We start from the raw sequence: 17,234 nt of genomic DNA on the forward strand, positions 1-17,234 counted from the left end.
TTAGCGAGGTGTTTGTAGTAAACCGGCGACCACCGTGGCTGTGGAATGAAATGGGGCGTTAGAGCCACAATACAACAGTGTGAACAGTGATTTCGCCATGTGTCTCGTTAATTTAAAAGGTACAGAGTGTAAGAATTTGTGACATCAAATGGCCCCTTTTCCACTCTATTGTATCAAACTGAAACTGACACAAACAAAGTTGTTTTCTAATTGAATCATTAGAATCAGTGAATTAAAAAGATTAGTTCAGTACTTCCTGCATAACCGGAGCACAGACTCAGTCTAACACTGAACTAAAATACCAGTGAATGGGTTGAGATTCGGCTCACAGCGCTAAATATACCAGACTTGAGAAAAACACCTGTACATAAGTTTACTTAAAGGTGAAGTAAGTAGTTTATAGTGCCATCTAGAGGAGAGGCTGAAATTTACAACAAAGAACTGCTCCTCTGCTCACCCCCTCCCTTCCCTGAGCGCTACGGTAACCGCAGCTGGTCAAATGTCGTCCTCGTTGTCTTTCTCCGTGTCAGCAGATGAGGTTCGTGAGGCGAGGGAGAGGGCGAGCTTAAATGACTTTTTGAAACACTACGAAAATGAAACAAAAACTATTATACAGCGACTAGACAATGCAGGAGCACATAATATGTATAAAAAGGTGGATTTTGGGTTATATAAACCCATAAATACTACACATTGTCCCTTTAAAACTAAATTTAAATGTGTTTTATACTGTTCGAATTTCAAATTTAACAAGCAAAATCGGTGTACTTTTTGTTTTTCTTCATTTTAAATTGTTCATAGACGATTTCAACATGCGGTAAATTGTAAATAACTGCCAGATATTGAGAGTTATTGTGGAAAAATGGTCCTTTTATGGTTAAAATAAGCCAAAAGGCTTAGGTGTTAAAGGGTTAACAGGATTTTTAAGTATTTTTAACTCATCTGCAATTCGGCATTGTTCAATTTGATTACTGTGTCGGACGTCACAATCGCGACTCTTCCTGTGACTGACCAATCAGTGGCCAAAAGTCGTCACAGTTTAGTTGAGGCCGAGCTGAGCCGTGCTAGAACTGTAATGTTGAAAAGCGCCTTAAAACAATTTGCTGAGTCAGTGAAAATGGGGGGGGGTAATTTTCTTCCTGCACAAAATCCAATCCTGTCATTGTCGACAAATGTTCTCGAACGAGTTGTGCCTGAACTGTGCAGTGGAAAAAGCGTATTTTCCTACAGCTATGAAAACATTAAAACAATGCACTCATACACACACATTCATGGATCGTATGTTCATTATCTGACAGTTAAGTCTTCTGAATGTAACGTACTGGACCTTTAAGTTTTGCTGTGAGTTTGTGTGTCACACACTGAGAGAGAGAGAGAGAGAGAGAGAGAGAGACAGAGAGAGAGAGAGGGAGGGAGGGAGAGAGACGTCAAGTGCCGACAAAGGTGTGTGGCTCTTGGTTGGTCATTCAGAGAGAGAGAGAGAGAAAGAGAGAAGGAAAGAGAGAGAGACTCTAGCAGCTTGGTCAGCGCAAAGAGTCACAGAGACTCACTCACAGCATCAGGGGCGTCTTCATCTGGAGAGAAAATAAATATCAGAGACACATCGACACAGTGGTGGGGGAAAACAGACGCAGGAGTTGCTCTTCTTGATGTACGGACCTAAAATGAATGGGATACCTGTGCGTTTACTGGATTTGGAGTCTTGTATTAAACCGCTGCGACTTTGACGCCGGAGCCGCGCAGGCAGCAGCAGCAGCAGCAGCTTCAGAGTCTCCAGGAGTTTTCTATTGGAGGAATTTCTGGCTCCACGGATCAAACTTGAGCAGGACATTCAGGAACCAGTCAGGGATTAAGCTAAAAAAAAACAAAAAAACTACCTACACTGCTCTCACTGGAGATAGAAACACGCTGTGAGTATGAATCATTTTGGCGTAATTTACGCGTATTTTCTGTTTTGGCTCCACTTTGGCGCGTCGTCTTTGCGCGTGCAGGATGCCGGGGCATCTTGAGAAATCAAAGTGCACCTACCTGCCACGTAGACGTGGCGAGGACAGCATTAGATTCAGATAAAGAGCTTTGATGACATTTGCAGATGCCTGGATGCGCAGAGCTCACCGTTAACTTTGGGCAGGGGACGCTCGCTTGTGTGCGCCTGTAGAGACGTGTTGCGCCAGAGCTGGGCGCTTTATCAAACTTTGGTTCTGGACCAATGTTTGTGGAAGGGAGTGAGCACGGGGAGGGGAAAAAAAGAAGCGGGCGTAGGGTCTGGGTTTGACATCTGTGTTGATTTTCCACGCTGATCTGCGTATTCAGAGAATGCCTTTGGAATTTCTCTTTTCGTTTCCTTCATTGAAAAAAAACAAAAAACTTTGAAACATTTAACCCGGCATCGGTTTCCACACGTGTTCCCACTTTAGGGGATTGCTATAAGATGATGCAGCAGCGTATCGATTGTCCTCAAACATTTCTGTTGGCGTTGTCATCCTCCCAGAGTTTAACATACGCCTTTTCTGCCAGCAGGAGTCTGTGTCACTCAACAACAAGAACGTCATTTAAATCTCATAGGGGAAATAAGTGCAAAAGGTTATTTCTCTGAAACAAAGTCTGTTTGATAAATGAATGCATGCTTTAGCAGAAAACTCAAAAATCCAGCATTTCACATGAATTTACACAATTTACTCATGATACTTGATCCCTGCATGGACCAGGTGCTCTCTGTCAAATGTGCCGCATGACTAGAACCACAATAAATCATGCAAATAGGTGATGATTCACCCATTTTTTTATGTTGAATGTGATGAAAAAGATATGAGTTCATGGGGTGGTTATTGGAACTGGGGCTGCGTGTATTGTGGAGAAGAAAACATCTTGTTGTCTTGTACTGGAAATGGCCACAAAAACCTTGTGTGGAGATGCTTTAGGACTGTCACCAAAGAACCACGTCTTAAAAATGTCATCTCATATTCTCTGCTCAAGTAGCGACGTTTGCCAAAGTCGTCCCAACGTTTGGCCCAAATTGAGCAAAACTTAAGTGAGACCGGGGCTGTTGTGAAATACTTGTGTCCACAGAGGAGGTTTTCTAATCTCCCCGGAGAGTCGTCACATTTCATTCACAGGAGGTCTGTTGAACAATGGTGTTGCGGTAGATCATAAACTAATAGTTGACAGTGAAATTTGCTTTGTCTAATTGTTGCTTCTCGTAGGTCCCCAAAAAACCCTCTTTCACACTCAAGTTTCCCTCCAAAATGTGCTGTAAACATTCACGCTGAGTCATTTTGCAGATGCTTTTATCCAAAGCCACTTACAAGCGATCGGCTTATTAAACTTTTAGTGTTACCAGAAAACATTCATTAAAAATGAATGCAATCCGAGACATTCATTTACAGTTAGGAAGCAGCGAGAAACCATTAGGAGGAAAGAAGTCATAAGTGGAGGAATGGGAAGAGCTGAAGACTAGTTAAGGTTAGTTAGTTGGTTAGTCAGTACGCTTATATGAACAGTTTAATCGAGCTAAGGTCATAGTCTGAACAATTGGACAACTTTGTTGAGGAGAAAATCTATTTATTGGCCATGTACGTCTGACTTCGCCTCCATAGGTGGCGCTTTATGAAATACTTGTTAAAGTTAGTTGGTTAGTCAGTTCATTTATATGCAGAGTTTAATCAAGCTAAGGCCATAGTCCGACTAAAGCCCAATTTAAACTCCTACGTAAAGTTACGCAGAGCTCTCTCGGACGCCATTGCTCACTGTAGCCAAAAGCACAATAACCTTGCGTAGCGACCCCTACTGATCGGGCGGGAAATTGCAGTGCGTATCCGTCACCACAACGCAGAAGTATGAAGGCTCGAGGGGTCTCCATGGTTACGCAGTCGGATATCGCATTACGCAGTCGGAGAAGTATAATGTGGCCTTAAGACAGGCAATCGGGCAACTTGCAGAGCCCGTGTATATATGGGGAGGACACGCACGTTTGACTCCGCCTCTGTAGGTGGCACTGTATCTCTCTCTAAGCTAGAGTGCTTATTGAATCAGTTTCATGTTGACCTTTACGTCACAGAACAGTGGTGCATGAGCAGAACGCCAAGGACGACTCTAGTCCAACTAAGCAGGAGTAACATGCAGGACTATGGATTGCAATATCCAGCTATGTTAGTCCGACTAAGACTAGCTAGATTTTTATATTTTACATGACATATATACCAAATTATTGTCTTAGTCCGACTAAAATTTGACTTTTAACATGCATGTAAGCACACTGAGTCATGTGGAGAGATTTTCAATCTTAACCCTCAATCTCAAAAACGCGCGCTCCCGCTAGTGCAAGTGCTGTCCCGATTCTCAGAAAAATTAAGTTGAGGAGCGAGTGTAAGGGCTGTATCGCCCTCAATATTGAGATTTTCCGAGACCACCCTTGGGAGCAAGGGCTACCCAGAATGCATTGCGTGTTTTCACATAACAAAGATGGCGCCGAAAGCAGCGAAACGAGTACGCTACAAATTAAGTATTTTCTTTGTTAATAGAGATATAAAAATTATGAAAACCATTTATTTTTATTTTGCGATCTTTTGTCAATAGCCGGGCCGGTGCGGACAAGCGATCGTTTGCTATCGTTTACTTTTCAATAAGCCGTGGTGTGTGGTAACTGTCAGCTGAATATGTCTGTGGTTGTGGTATTTGTATCATCTTATAACTAACTGACAACCTAATAACTTGACTGACAAACGGATCGTAATAAATAATCGTGACGTAAATGTGTTCTTCTTCTTCTTCTTTGGAGTTGACAGACTGGACGCAGCTTTCGCGTTATTCTGCCCCCCACAGTCTGAAGACTGTATCTGTATTTAAGGGGTGTCCCATTTCTAAGTGACAAAATAACCCTTAAGATGAGGGCCAGTTAAGATTAAGGGTTGAGCTTGAGGGTTAAGATTGAGGGTTAAGATAGGAATTGGAATTGGCCCTTGTTCTTGAAAGAGATGAGTCTCTTGAACAGTTTCTTGAAGAAAGAGTCTCCGCAAAGTGAGGTTCTTTAAAAACATTCATGAGTAATGGTGATGCTAATGGATGGAAGATGAATGCGTAGCTTAGCATTGAGCTGCAAATGGCTGAATCAGAAATTGCCAAAGATTAGGCAAACGAAGAAGAAATTAGCGCGGATCACGCTTTACCTCCCATTCAAGGCCGATTGGAGCTGAAGCAGATGAAACCCTCTTAGTCATTTGACCTGCAAGTGAATGCTGAGTAAACACATTCCCACTCGATTAAAACAGTTATTTGACCAGTGGGAATGTGGAATTACAGGTGGCATAGAAGTAAAGTTTGGGTCGTTTTCCCATCAGTATTTGGTGTCAGCAGTTAAAAGACATATGGAGCAGTGGTTGTTTAAGCTGTGAGAAAACCTGAGATGCTTTCTGCTCATCGAATGACCTTTTCTTTCTCGCCACCGTCTTTGTTTGCAAAAAAAACAAATAAACAATACATTTTTCCCTGGTTATGTCATTAGGTCTAACAAAATCCACATGCTCCTATCACGTTATCCTTCCCCCATTTGATGTTAGCTCATTAATCTGGGGTTCAAAAGGTGTGTTTATTTGTGTCCTCACAACACAGAAGAAGGTCACTGTTTACCTACCACCCACTGTCACACACCTCAGGGGGTCTTTGATGCAGCGGAGGAGTGTGAGGAACATTTACCCCGAGACACATCTAATGGCCTTTAAGCTTTTTCAATCACAGCCTTTTTGAAGGTTTTGTTTATATCTTGATAAAGGGTTTGTTTGTTTTAACGTTTGACTCAATATTTAGCAGAAATAGGGAGAGACCATAGACAACAGTCACAGCTGGGGGTGGAATGGGGGGTAAATAGAGCATGGAGTCATCAGTAATGGTAGCTTGTTCTCTGCGATTATACCCACGCTCCTATAATATAAATGCTGTTCTGAAGATACATTTTAAAGCTGTATTTAGTTTGAAAACGTAGGTTGCTTTCTTATTGGTTCTTATCAGCCATGACACAATTTAGCTCATTAATTAGTTAAAAAACCTCAACAATAGTATTAGCATTGATATTTTTAGTCATCCTTTCTTATTAAAACGTTATCACATTATCTTTTCAAGTTAAACAATGACTGGAAATAGGAATGACATCAATCGCCTTTTTTCAGTCTTCATCTGGGTTTAAAATCCCAGGTTTACCTGTTAATTCTAGGGTTACAGAGTTAAGCTATGATGGAGAGGAGAAAAACAAACTTGTTCAAACTTGGGGAAACTGACTTCATCCCTTACGACTGCCTATTCAACAACTCTTTTGAAGATCCCTCCTGTATCTTAAGATTTAGCCATGAGTGGATAATCAAGCTGTGTCACCATGGATATGACACAATAGCTCTCCAGTCATGGGAGCTGGAAAGTTCCCAGCAGCGCAGCAGTTTCCTGAGTAACCACGCTATCGGTCCACAAACTGCACTTATTCATCTTTAACTTAAAAATAACGCTCTTGAGATTCTAAGAGAAGAAAAATTTGAAGGTTGAGAGCCAATGACTCCTGACACTAAACTATGTCACCTGCAGCAAAGACGTTAACGTCTCCTGTGATGAACGTTGTTTTATGTTTCACTGCATGAGCTCCGACATCCGTCAGAAAGAGAGGGTCCTTGAAACATCTGTGTTGTGATTAGTGAAAGGCAGATCTCTCCTCCCCCTCGTCTGAGGACCCGCATTCCACCCATTCTTAACTCCTCACGTTTAGATTGCTTCTACATTCACGCAGGTATCTCAGTCACATTCTGTGAGTTATCGTGGCAGGGTTAGGGTTCACTGAATCATCTCTTTCACTGTAGCCCTAACCTTCTTTTCAAAATGTTCTCTTTTTAGATCCTGTGCCAGCTCGTGTGTTATGATTGTTGACCACAGACCACAACCTGCACAAATGTGATGCACTGCTGATCACACGTTTGTCTGGTTTGTAGTGAGAAGTATCTCCCTGGTGCTTTGTCACACGTTGTGGTCAGTGGTCAAAAGCATGTTCTTGGGCAGCCACAGTCGAAAACAGCATCAGACAAACCCCGAAACACATGCCTGTCTGAATTTGTCCCACCACAGCCAAGTGCGAGACAATTTGTGGAAAATGTCAAAATTTTGCAATTGCAGTTTGATTTAAGTCAAAGTTCACTCCACTATTCACTGTGTAATATATTTAAAATGCGGTAAAGACCCAACAAATTAACTTCTCTGTATTCTATTGCAAGGATGACAACTTAAAGAGATAGTTGGGAATTTTGGACATAAGACCTATTTTCCAATTCAGCCGGTGTGATGGAGACGTCTGGAGATGTTTTCAAGAAATTTCATTTAGTTCTTCTAGTTGCCGAGTTTGCTGGTGCTATGGCTAGCGCAAGTCAATGGTACCTGCTAGCATGGCATTAGAAACACTCATACCGACTCTGCAGTGCACCCGAGGCAAATCAATTGTAACGGCAGACTATTGATGTACATATATCTGTGTTGATAGAATAATATTTGAAATAAAAACTAACCTCGCATCGCATGCATTTTTGAGGGACTACTTTCTCAGCACTATACTTCCGGCAGCGGAATCAGTCTGCCTCTGCCATAGCCTAACAGGAAGTATGACACGCTGCTGCTGCTGCTGAGACATAAATCCTTCAAATTGCAAGGTTGGTTTTATTTCAAACATTCTATCAACACAGATATGTATATCGATAGTCTGCCGTTACAATTGATTTGCCTCGGGTGCACTGTGGAGTCGGAATGAGTGTTTCTAATGCCATGCTAGCAGGTACCATTGACTTGCGCTAGCCATAGCACCAGCAAACTCGGCAACTAGAAGAACTGAATGAAATTTCATGAAAACATCTCCAGACGTCTCCATCACACCGGCTGAGTTGGAAAATAGGTCTTATGTCCAAAATTCCCAACTATCCCTTTAAGTCAAAGTTCACTCCACTATTCACTGTGTAATATATTTAAAATGCGGTAAAGACCCAACAAATTAACTTCTCTCTATTCTATTGCAAGGATGACAACTTAAAAGTAGGGTTGGCGATCCTGGAAAAATGTCCAAGCCCTTTTTTTCCGACCTCTGAAGCTACACCTCCTGACTTTTTTAGATGACAACATGATGCAGAAAAACACCAACTACTCTCAAAAGATCACAGATACATAAAATGAAACCGAACCACCGTGTCATCACTTTGCAGCCCTTTCTGTCACCAGCGTTCAAACGGAGCTCAGATGTTCGCTCTGGTCTTTTTCTTGGCGGTAGCTGTCCCAAAGTAGCTTTGCCAAATCCTTTGCAACTGACACCTGTTGTTGGCACCTTTTTCTGCTTGCTGTAACTGTCTCGTTGGATTAAGCAAGCTAGCATAAGCTCTGGCGTCTTCTGAGCATGTGTGATTAGTGCGCGGGGGTACAGATGGCAGATTGATTGATGAATCGCAATCCAATTAATTAATTTGTACTGTTCATTATGATTGCATGATGTTATTACGGGCCTTTCCACTCCACAGTTGATTTATTTTTTTTTATTTCTGTGACAATGCATCAATTAGAGCTCCAGAATATAATCTCCCTCCCTACCTTAAAAAAAAAGGCAAATTGGTTTGTTTGTGTTTTTTCTAAACAATGCATTTGCATACTGTGCTGTGACGAGTACCTCTGGTTACTACTGTGAGGATTTTCATTTTTAATAATTCAGCTTGCTTTAGTCCCACATTAGACTGAACAGGAGAGGAAATAATGCGTTTTCTATATGTTCTATCCTATAAAATCCTTGGACTTGTTGGAGCATGACATAAAAATAGACTGATAAATGATGGTCAAACTAACCAAATCAGCTGAGAGTTAGTGAGCAAGGCCTTGAAAGAGAAGATAAAGAGATCACAAGCCATTCACAGCCACAGTGACATAATTTCCCACATTTGGCTGCATCTGCCACCTCTTGCTCCATGATGCAAACGCTCTGTTATTTAAGTTTAACATAAAGTCATAGAAATGACTCAACATAATCATGTTTGACACCGAAACAGGAACCAAAGAAACTCCCTCCTCCATTAGAAAGGTCAAAAGTTGTAGGATCAGATACAAGTAATTGTGTGTTCGAGTTCAATGTTTATTAAAGAAAAAGAAAAGCACAAAAACACGGTTAAATCATCTGCCTTGTGGGACACACTGTTGCCAAGTGCACACAACGTCAGACAGGGATTGTTGATCACCTTTAAAACCCCAAGCACGGCCTACAGACAAGACAAGATTTGCATGTGTTGACGCTGGATGTCCTTGAATGGCCCCACTGAGGCCCGGACTTGAACCCCAGGAAACATTTGTGAAGAGACCTGAGGAAGTCAGTTCACAGAGCTTTCAGTCTGATCTGCCAGGAACAATAGGAGAAAGTGTCCAAATGCATAAAGCATATATATACACCTGAAACTGCAGTTTGTTTCAACAAGCTTCGAATACATGCCTATTTTGAAGATGAAGTGCTTTTTAAAAACTCTCATTGTAAATCCAGGCTTGTTGCAACATAAATAACGCATACTTTCGTGTATTTAATGGTCTCCAGCAAAGTGAAGCGAGCTCAGTTAGACTCGGTTCTGGTGACCCAGTTGGCCGGTCGAGAGCATTCCAGTTCTGAGCTATAAAAGCTCCTCGGTTGTCTCTTCTGTGTGTTGAAGGACCACAGGCACACTGGTCAGCCATTGTGGTCATAAAGAACCTCAAACTGAAGTCCAATCCCATGTCGCATTCCCTTGTCCCTTGCTACTTGGAACTGAGTGACACGGAATAGTGGTCAAATTATACATCTACAACTTCAGCTGTTGTTATGTAGCTATTGTTATCGTGGTGAATTCCTGGTGTCTACATGAGAGCAACATCAATTTCCCTGGATTCAGTCTTTTGAAGTGTTGAAAAAGTCTGTTTGAAGGGCTAGTTAGCCCTAACGCTGCGTTTCCACCAATAAACAGTTCAGTTTGATACGGTATGTAATTTTTTGTGCATAGTACCAAAATAACAAGCCCCAACTGTTCCATTTTTCAGAAACCCTTGCCTTAGGGTACCAGAGTAATGGTACGGTAAGGTATGGGTGGAGCTAGACCCATATTTGGGTGACAGAAATGTGTCACTCCCTTGCGACCTGTGTTTCTCCAACGCCCTCGGTCTATTCTCAAGCAAACTTGACATCTTGTTGAGACAAACAGCCACAAACTGAGCTGCTGGATGTCCTCCTTTGTTGTCTGTTGGGTTGTTGTCTCACGTTTGATGTTGTCATTCGTTGTTGTTGCACCAGTACAACGTCGCGCTATGTATCTCCCTGATGTGGCCAACACCCCGCCTAACAAATAAACCTCAGTAACTGTTGAGTCGAAACGCAAGCCTGAACCAGGGCTTTACCATTCCAAGCTATACTGTACTGTACCAAACTGAACTGTACCATGATGGAAACCCTTCTTTCTCAACAAGTACTGGAACATCCAATAAAAGGGTAAGACTAAGTGGTAATGGGATTAGATTATGTGTAATGATCTTGCGCTGTGATGTTTTCTAGAGCTAGAGCTCTATTGCAGCGACAGTCTTTCAAAGTCTCCTGCATTCTGTCTGTCACTCACGCACACACACACGTTTGTGTGTTTTGGGTCAAAGCGCAGCACTATTAAATATCACAAGTGACAGCTCGGAGAAATACGTGATAAATAAGTTTAAAAACAAAGAGTCAAACCCTGAAGTCTCTGCAGACTCGTGCTGACGCAACTCCACATTGTATCTGAACTGCGGTGATGTAATCGGAGGAATCCGTGTCCAACGGTGTGATTTCATCAGAGAGAGAACGACTGAACACACCCAACGATAAACTGCGGAGAAAGCTGACACATTATGGCACAGGCCGCTCATCTGGATCCAGTCTCGGTTCAATAGCTATAGTTCAAACTGTCACAAATGTCACACACCAAGAAGAACATGAAGTTCCATCATATTATCCCTTTCTATTGCATCATGCTGTGGTTTTACTCATCGGCCACATTGTTCTGATTTAATCCAGGTGTATTTAGTGCTTGGTCACTGTTGTAAAGACGCAGAAGCAGGCCTTGCAAGCATGCTTGAAAAACACAATAAATACCAGATGGACACTCTTTTTCTCTTCAAAGTTTTGAGAAAACACAAATCCTTTTTTTTTTGTTCATCAGAGTCATAAATTATTGTCTGTAAAAAAAAATAAAAAAAACAGCGACCCCAGTTCCCAACAGAATAACATACTTTGAGGAATAGATTATGTTTATTCTGGTTAATCTGTGCAGTGCTCACTCTCCCACACCAAACTCCATAGAGAAAACCAGTGATTTTAGCTCACAGAGGCTCTGGTCTACTGTTGCCTTCTTTGGTACATTTGTGTCACAGTTAAATCCATACAATGCATTTAAATCAAGATAATAGATTTGATCTTGCTGATGGTACCAGCTGTAATGAAAAATGGCCCATTCTTTCTATGGACTTTGGTGTGGAGAAAGTGGGCAGTCAGTCGGAATAGGCTGTAAACTAAACTACTTAAATAATAATAAAAATAATGCATTATATTTGAAGGCGCCTTTCAAGACACTCAAGGTCGCCGTACAACAACAAAATCTTCTGTCCCTGCGGGAAGCCGTATCAATAACTCTTACAACCGCACTTAAAATAGAAAAAGGCTCATAGTGGGTCAATATAAATGCAGATATTGTCACTAACAAATCGCGAAATCACCTTAACACTACCAAAAACAAGTGTAAAGTTGTCTATTTCAGCTTTAATGAGCCTGTTTAATCCAGTTTGGTGTCATGTCTGGTAAAATAATTTAAATCTGTAAAACATGAGGCCATTTAATGACTATACATTAATCACCTGTGTGGAAACACTTCACATTGACTTATGTGACCACTAGCTGTCAAAGAAAACGCCACAAATTGAAGATGTGAATTTGTGTACACATGTCGCTCCACGCTTGCATTTCTGAGGCTATGTATATATATATGTATATATATATATATACATATATATATATGTATATATATATATATATGTATATTCCCCTGCTCCTTCCATTTAGCTTGCAAACCTGCTGCACTCAGACATGTGGAACAGATCATCGCATAAATGCCTTAAAGCAAAGAAGCTTATTCAACTGACTTCTGCAGGAGGAAAAAAAAAAAAATGAATGTGTTGCACATTTCTCTGCAGATAATAACCCAGGAGCTTGTGACTATAAGCTATGAATTTTACAGTCAAATTAAAACGAGTGTACGTCCTAATTTACGGCGTTTGGCTGCTAGTTCGACGTTAAACATTTTCAGTGGCTTTTTTCGCATTTTCTACCAGAAGTCTCCACAGAGCTGTGTGTAATTTAGCAGCAACCGGTTATCTCCTTCTGCTGGAGCTGCGATGGAAGTGTTTAAGTGTGTTTTTTTTGGGGGGGGGGGGGGGGGGTGGCATTCTCTGACGAGCCGTGAATCAGCCCCGTCACGGCTGCAGTCACGTATGACTCAACATCACCTCTCAATCCAGCCCTTGTCCTGAGCTCTGAGCGTCCAGAGCAGCAGCAGCTTGAGAGTATGTGTGATTGTGTGTGTGTGTGTGTGTGTGTGTGTGTGTGTGTGTGTTCACTCGCCCATGATGTTAAAAAGAAAGTTATAGAAAGAGAGCCTGTGTGTGTGTGTGTGTTTGTGTATATTCTAGGGTTTTGCAGAAGTGCTGTTTCTCTGCTTTCTCTGGCGGGCGTATGGGAAACAATGGGCACATTGTGTGTGGAGTTGGCAAGAGGAGACGGGGGGAGGTGGCAGAGAAGGTGGGGAGGAGAGGAGAGGAGGAGACAGGGGAGGAAAGCATGACAGATGATGAGGAAAAGGGAGAGAATGTGTATTAAAGAGAAGATAGTTCACCGTGGAAGGGAGGAATGACACGGCAGAGAGAGAGAGAGAGAAAGGGAGGTGGAGAGGTGTGACTGCGGAGAAAGAAAGATGAGAACAAGAATGAGATTAGATGAAACAGCGTGAGGAAGAAAAGGGGAGGACATGTTGGATAAAAGGAAACATGGAAACATTTCTGAGGTCATGACATGAAAAAAAGGAAAACATTTCAATGTCACTGGTTTCATAAACTGCTCGATGTTAAAGTTAAACTTTAACCAGTAGGTTGTTAAAATATAAACTGTTGTGAAATGACAATTTTCCTGAAAAAAAAAAAAAATCAACCATGGGGAAAATAACTCTGGGAAGCATTTGCTATTTGGATGATTAACTTATACATTGTTTGTTATTAAACATTCAATTCAGCCTCATTCGGCTCCAAACCTCCCTAAACTAAAGCAGTATTGTGTTTTCCAAGAGAAGAATTCCAGATTTGTTTTACTTTTACAGGACAAACCAAATCATTAACACACAAATGCAGAATATACTCCCAGATCAGGGAATGGCAACTGTTCCACACACTGATGATGCTCAATCATAATAATAATAATAATAATAACAATAATAATAATAAACTTTAATTTTCTCTCAGAGCAGGACTAACATCCAAAATGAAATCCAATCGCGTTTCCCTCCGAGCTTCAGGACTTTATTAACAATAGCGAGCAGAACAGTTTGGAGACTGAGAACAGACTTAGCTTTGTTGGAGTTTTATCTCGCTCCTGTTCTAACGCTGACCCGACTCAACCAGGTCACTTTATCTCTGCCGTTGTTCAACCAGAGATAAGAAAACACAAAGCATGGTCAGGCATGTAGTATTCTCACGCTGAACATGTTTAATTTCACTGAAATACGGAAAATTTGTATCAATAAATGAACCTAAAGCGTGGTATATTCCCTATAAAATCCATGTTTTCTTGCACTGTGATGTATTGCTGTTTGAAGGTATGTTGAACCAACTCTTCTCTTCACTGGAAACACACTTTACTCTGCATAACAAGTGTGTAAAAGCATTTCCATCAAGTGCACTTCAGCTCGGGAACAAAGTTCTTACAGTAAACCCTGTGTACACATCCAACCAGTGTGACATAGTAGCAATAATAATGGTAGCTAGAGCTGAAACAACTAATCGATTACTAAATTAATCGTCAACTATTTTGATAGTCGATTAATCGGTTTTAAGCTTTTTACATGATTAAAACAAGATTTCTGATTGTTTTAGCTTCTTAAATGTGAATATTTTCTTTGTTTCTTTGCTCCACATAACAAAGAAATCGTTAAAACTGAATCATTTTGGTTTGTGGACAAAAGAAGATATTCAAGAACATACAAATACTGATCAATGTTTTTTTTTAACCCTTTTTCATTAATCGAGAATGTAATCGACAGATTAATCGATTACGAAAATAAACGTTGGTTGCAGCTCTAGTGGCAGCAGTAGTGGTACTAGTTGGATGGGGCGACACTCCATCACATTTCAAATCTATAACAGTGAATATTAAACTGAAGGTTGACCATGAAAGATTAGATATGTCCCCTAAATCATTCAGGCCTGGTAAAGACGCATCGTTCATATCTAAAAAGTGCAACTGTTCTCCCGCTGCTTAATGACATCCTCGCCAACAACGCCATCGAAGACCGCGCCTCATTTCGAGAGCATCTTAAATTCCTCTCTTAAGACATTTGCGCCTTGCCCTGGAGCAGCTTTGCAGCAGGTGTCATACTTTACTGTACACCAACCAGGCCTTGCTGTTTTCAACAGCTGAGGATCCTCATGAGTGTGTGTGTCATTTCATACTTTGTTTCATACTGTGGCTTATATAGTTTGTAATAGACAGAAAGTCCGAGAGGAAACAGAGATTACTGTGTGTATGTGTGTGTGCGTGGGGGGGGGGGTTCTAGTATGGGAATCTCTGTGAGGACCAACAAACTGAAGGGAGGACATTTTAAAATGACTTTTTGAGGTTTTGTGATGGTTAAAGTTATGCATGCACGTGAATGCTGCACAACTACTATATGTTGAATATACACATGCAGCGTTTGGTGCTGATGCCTGAGTTATGACCTCATTTGTAGGGATTCCAGGGTGGTCCATTCATACTCTATAAGTCACACACTCACACACACACACACACACATAAAACCCACTTTGCTCTCTTTCCACACAGCCAGACTTTGTCACACATTAAGATAGCGTGTCGATACACACTCAAGCACAGCGGGCGTCTTGTTCTCAATCTTTAACACCTTGCCTTCAAGACAGTGGAGTACACACACACACACACACACACACACACACACTTTCCTCTTCATAAAATACTTAAACAACGTAGTAATTCACTTTTTTATTGTGCAGCTATAGTACACACCCAGGTGCAGCAGCAGCAGCACAGAAACCTGAAATCCCCTCTGTCTGTGTCGTCTTTTCTGGTCCATTACTGGCAAATACACACATATTCACACATTCACACTCGCACAATGACAGGATCTCCCTCCACCAGGCTGCGTGGGTTCTGATGAAAGTGTCGTGAATGTGTACTGAGAGGCCACTGACACTTCCTGCCACTTTCTAGTGCTGACGACTCGCCTCAGGCATCCCACCGTGCCCCGGTCACTTGCTCCCAGCAGACGACGATTAATGGCAGCAAAACCACAGATGATGAGCAGAATGGACTGGGCTTTCATCTGCTATGACAAGTGTCACTACAAGAGGGAGAGGGGCCCCTCAGATTTATTCTGCATTAGTGCTGCTGCTGTCAATCAGCTGCTGCTTTCTCCCACTAATGGCCGAGGTACAGCTGTAACAATTACAAACCCTAAAACTTGCATGTAGGTCCTGATAATGTCTACTTGGAGGGTTAGGGTTGTTTCTTTTCAGGAAACAACAGTCGCATATTTTCCTTGCTATGGATCAGTATGGCATTTCCATTAGTGATACTACCTGGCTTTGTTTTAGTACTTGCTCTGATAAGGTTGCGATACTAAAATGTGACGTTGAAAGACTGGCAGTCATTGATTGGTCACTGGACGAGTCATGAACGCGACGTCCGACACAAGGATCAAACCAAAACAATGCAGAACTGTAGATTAAAGTTAAAAAGACTTTAAAGATGAGTCTGGTGTATTTTGAAACGATAGGCGATGGTGAGCTGAATCTCAACCCGTTCATAGTCATAGTGCTTTAGAATTAGTGCTCTGGTCATTCAGGAAGTACTGAACTAATCTTTGTAATGAACTGATTCTAATGATTCAGTTACACCAAAAACAACTGCTTTGCTCGACACTAGTTTGTGCCACTTGTGTCACATAAAACAACGTCACACGGCAGTTTCCCGCCTACGTTGAGGAGGTACTAAAGTAATGGAGAACGACGTGACTGATACCAAAACAAGTAGAATTGAGCCAAGTAGAGCTAGAACTGTGTAGTTGACGTCTTGTGTCTCATTAGTTATAATAATATTTAGTAATATTTAGGTGTCGTGTAGGGGCAAAAATGGAATATACCACCCATAAATATAATTGCTTTTTAAACATTTTCTTTTGGGTTTAGTGGCCTTTGAATAAGTAATAACATATCTACATATCTAGGCAAAGGCCTTGCTTTACTGAACAAACAAACTCACCATTTAACATTTGGAAGGGTGAAGCTTGCTATGCAAACAAAGAACATCTCTCTCTGGTTTGCCAAGGCCACCGTAGATTCCCTGACACTCTCAGAAAAGGGATTTAGCACAAGAATCCCTGGTTTGTTACAATCTGCATTCTCACCATTCATCCCCAAATCCGGGAACAATGTGGACACTTTGTTTAGATGACGCAAACCTTTGATTCAATCAGTCTTTACATTGAGCCGTTAGTTAAATGATAAGCTGAGAAAACACACATAATCTAAAAAGTGTGCTCTATTATAAATATTATTGAATTGTGTAGAAATGATCACAAAGACACACATCTGGCTCTGTCTGAATCCATTCAGTATTAGCCGTGAATCAGTCTGGGCTAATTGAACGCTACCATTGCTGTTCAAACAAATCACAGCTTACTCCAAGCAAACACGCGTGCAGGCGAAGGAGCTCCTTATCAGCCCCCAACTCAGGAAATTGAGGGTATAAACAGAGTCCAGAAAACTATTCATTTAATGGATTATGACTTCCTTTATTATTATTGGGCTAATACGTGATTTTGGCTGAAGCTGTGCAGTTGCTGGGCAATGTTGTTTTTGGCTGTGTTAATAATAGGAATAAGCTATATAGAGCTCTACATTATTAAATGAATTGTTAAGAA

At 41.4% G+C, this 17,234-nt stretch overlaps 1 protein-coding gene across 1 annotated transcript in view; it reads left to right on the plus strand.

Moving 5' to 3' along the window:
* Positions 1 to 1,676: 1,676 nt before the first annotated feature.
* lpar1 (lysophosphatidic acid receptor 1) overlaps positions 1,677 to 17,234 on the plus strand; it is a gene marked incomplete at its 3' end in the record, with an annotated part of 33,561 nt that continues 18,003 nt past the window's right edge. Inside the window, exon 1 of the mRNA XM_083902742.1 lies at positions 1,677 to 1,910. The remainder of the gene's footprint in view (positions 1,911 to 17,234) is intronic.

Source organism: Microchirus variegatus (genome assembly GCF_963457635.1).
Source record: "Microchirus variegatus genome assembly, chromosome: 16".
Lineage (NCBI taxonomy): Eukaryota > Metazoa > Chordata > Actinopteri > Pleuronectiformes > Soleidae > Microchirus > Microchirus variegatus.